Consider the following 4,117-nt stretch of genomic DNA (forward strand, 5'->3'; position numbering starts at 1 on the left):
TGTAACGTTGGACGTGTTCCATATATTTGCCCTTCTTTGGGCCAGCTGATGCAGTATGCAGTTACTTGTCACTTGCTGAGGGTAGTTTTCCATTACTGGACAATCCGGGATCTTTCTTAACCACTTGTCCAGTCGTCTCTTGAATGTTGCAAGGGTGAACTCCCCTCCTCTCAGCGCTTTTGGCAAGGCATTAAAGAGCCTCGGTCCTGCAACGGACAGTGATCCCTCACGAAGAGTCTGTACTCTGGCCGCGGCTCGGTTATTAAATGGGGGAATCCTGCGCAGTCTCCCTCTGCTTTCGTGTTAATAGGTCACTCTTTTGGATGTCTCACTCTCAAGGTTGGGAGCCAGTCCGGTTATCATCTTCCAAGTGTACAGTATGATATACCTTTCTCTTTTCCTCTCTAGTCCCAGGTGCTTCAATCTTTCTCAGTAGTTCAGGTTCAGCTCCCTCATGCCGCTGATCCTGTACGTGAAGGTCCGCTGCACTGCCTCCAATTTCCGCACCGCACCCGCCTTTAGTGTCGCCCAAAGTTGGCAGCAATACTCAAGATTGGGGAGCACGAGGGCTCTGAAGAGTGTAATCATTGGTGCTGCTTCTCTCGTTCGAAATGTCCGCCATATCCACCCCATCCTGTGCCGGCTGCGAGTGACTATTTCCTCAATATGGGCATCGAACGTGGCTACAGTACTCATCAACACTCCGATATCTCGAACTAGTTGCTTCTCCTCAATTTTTGTGCCATCTGATCCCAAGTAGCGATGTGGCATCCCGATCTCTGTGCGGACTCTGTATCTCATTACTTCGAACTTGGTGCCGTTGAACTGCATATTGTTCACAAGGGCTCAATCGTAGATTGACGACAAGTCATCCTGTAACCTCTCGCAGTTTAGGTCATCTGTGATCTTCATCAGCACTCTTGTATAGTCCGCAAATGAAAATATAGATGCGTGAGTAAGCTCCGAGTAGATATCGGCTATGTGGGTGAAGAAGAGGATCGGTCCAAGCACTGAGCCGGTAAGCCCTGTGGCACTCCGCTTTTCACCCTCGCTTTTCTCGATTTCGAATTTCCAATTGCGACAGCTTGTACTTTATTTGTAAGGAAGTTGTGGATCCACCTTAACAGGCTTCCTCCTACCCTCAAGGGTCTCAGCTTTCCGAATAGCACCCCATTGTCAACTTTGTCAAAGGCTTTATCAATGTGCAGGTATACCACGTCCACGCCAGCTCCCTCCTCCAGCTGGGCCACAAGACGGTGATGGTGCTCCAGTAACTGTGACAAACAGGAACGATTACGCCGGAAACCATGTTATCCATTATTATACAGGTCAGCCTCTTCCATATAGTGGTCAAGCCACATCGCCACTACCTTATCAAAAACTTTGATTACATGCGAGGTCAAGGTCACTGGTCTGCAATTTTGGGGTCTGTCCCTCGAACCTCTATCACTATCCTCCATCTACCACCAGAACTATCCTCCATCATCCATCACTATCCACCAACAGTCCACTGCCAGGTCCACCATCACCATCTCCTCGCAGTCTGAAAAGAATCAAATTAATGAATTTGCATAGAAATCTGGAAGCGTTAATTTATAAAATAATGATACATTTTTACAGTGATAATGATACAGCCCCAGTGAAATGCCATCATTAATAAAAAGAATACATACTGATACTTCACAAGAAAAGATTATTATGTAGGGCTACTAAGAAGGCCAGATCTAAAAATTTCGAACTAATAAATTTGATGGTTCGAATTTATTGAAAATGCATCAACTTCCTGACAACATTTATTACACTTTCCTATACATGTAATGAAGCTAAAAAGAATCTTTGCAATCATGTTTACAAAAAGTATTTTTATAAAATGTAACGTTTTTTCTGATTTATCATATTTTTTTCTGACAAGAGTTTGCATAAGGATATTCAGAATTGTGATAATTGGGCATTATTAATAAAATTGGAAACAGTAGCACAGTCTACAATATATATAGGGAAATAGCGATTGATGTCATCACTCAACATTCTATTATTATGCCAGTATATTACAACTGCATCTCTTCAGTTGACTACTACAATACAGAAAATGCATGTGCAGATATCGTGCTGCATTATGACTGTATTTGCCAATGTTTACTTCACTCAAAAACACTCATCCTCTCTCATATACGTATGTATATACCTGCACACTCAGCGTCTCTTCACTCAAATAAATCGTAGCTTCCCATCTTAGCTACCGATTCACTGTAATAAATTAGCTCATACTATGGAGTTTTATAAGCAACTCCAAGTAGTAATGCAGTGTCAAATTTATCACATGAGTATTACATTACCTCTGCACCATTTTTGGGTGAGAACAAAATCTCAGAAGCTGGTTTATTCTGAGTACATTTACAATTCACATTTGATAGTGTTAACGAGCATGACTAGGTGTCTCAACGGGCAAGCATATGGTAGGTGTCTCAACACTAATGAAGATAATTATGCTTGTTTCAAAATGTTTCACAAGCTGCTTAATTCGATCAGGAACATTTTCCCAGTAGTTCAGGAATAAAAAAAAATTTAATACATGTCACACTGCACTATTAACCTCATTTTCTTTAGGAAGAATTATTTCACATATTTTGTATCAGGATGTATTATATTTATAACAAACTACTTATGGAAATAAGCAAAAATGTCATACAGCCTTCAGGTAATATCAAACTTACCCATTGGTCCCATAAGTTCTAAACAGCGCTCTACGTCTCAGAGGCTGGCAAGGCGAACACCAATACTGCGAGGTGCACGCTTCCCAATGTTACTGTGTGCCAGGATATGATTGGGAGTGCCATACAGGTCCATCAGATGGATTCTGTAACCAGAGATGAAGAGAGAATCAGTGAATGCCACCAGTCGAAAATTTTAACAGCCTTTTACATATTAATACATAATTTAATTTCTATTTTATATATTAAAGTATTATTAGCATGACAAAAGGTATGAAGAAATTCCTTTACCCAAATTCTGTGGTGAAGTGATGATAGTCCCTATATCTTCATCCATCGGGCTATGTGACATTCTCCAGGAGGCCATGGGCATCAAGTCCTAAGATGTGTCTTGTCTGTGTTGACATCACCAGGACGTGACTCGGCATCCTCTTGTGCAACAAGCTTGCAGTAGCTTGTTCTTCACAAGCATAGTCAGTGACGGTCCACTATTTCCCATTCGTCATGAAGGATATTCATCTGTCAAGTTCCCTTTCATTGAGTAAATATAATAATAAACCAAATGTGTTTATCTGTGCAAAAGAATATGAAAATTCTGATATTTTTAAGTCTATGGTAATAATTTACTTATTACATATATTTTACATATTAACTGGCTCATGACCAGTTATTTGGCTGAGATACATAAGATATCATGGTTTTTAATACCACATATTTGTCAGAAATAAGCCTCATTGATAATTTGTTTCTTCTGGAATGAATACCGTACTACAAAGTTTTGAGGGATCAGTATTGCAGATTAACCCTTTTTCTAGATCTTATTATTTCTTTGGCAAGCATCTCAATTGCTAAACTTTGAAGAGAAATATCCTGATAGGTCATAGTGATAAGCTAATCCAATTCAAGGTAACAATTCACTCACCTTCAGCAAGTCAGGTTTGCAGAATCCAGCAGCCTTTTGATTTCAGGTAACATATTTCCTGAAAGTTATAAATTCAGACGATATGGAATTTCCTGGCATTCGACACTATTTTTTTGCAACACTGGAGGCCAAGTCATCCCAAGTCTTGAGATCTTCACTGGTTGCCATTATTTAATCACGAAGAGTCATATCCCATCTTGCAACATCAGTCCTCAGATCAATGATATCATCCAACAAATCCAAAGTACCACTAGAAACCTGAACAATTTTCTTCATTCACTGATACTTTAAGTGAGCTTGTAATACAAACACACACACAAAAATTATGGAGGCCATTTAAAATAAAGGGTTAATAATTTTGTTATTAGACTTAATAATATATTCAATTAAACTATACTGTCTGAGAAATTTTTGATTTCCTCAATACTAACTTCAAAGTTTACATTTGATGGTATGTCATGAAAAAAATCATAATCTGAAAATA

The 4,117-nt window shown here is 39.4% G+C and overlaps 1 long non-coding RNA gene across 1 annotated transcript; it reads right to left on the minus strand.

The window, feature by feature from the left end:
• Positions 1 to 1,391: 1,391 nt before the first annotated feature.
• On the minus strand, positions 1,392 to 3,183 carry LOC125177899. The gene is made up of 3 exons (XR_007156708.1): positions 3,003 to 3,183; positions 2,715 to 2,857; positions 1,392 to 1,543 (listed from the first exon to the last, which is right to left on the minus strand). It is a non-coding gene; the product is annotated as an uncharacterized LOC125177899 (long non-coding RNA).
• Between the last annotated feature and the right edge of the window lie 934 nt (positions 3,184 to 4,117).

The sequence above is a fragment of the Hyalella azteca genome, unplaced genomic scaffold (genome assembly GCF_000764305.2).
Source record: "Hyalella azteca isolate HAZT.00-mixed unplaced genomic scaffold, Hazt_2.0.2 contig5511, whole genome shotgun sequence".
NCBI lineage: Eukaryota > Metazoa > Arthropoda > Malacostraca > Amphipoda > Hyalellidae > Hyalella > Hyalella azteca.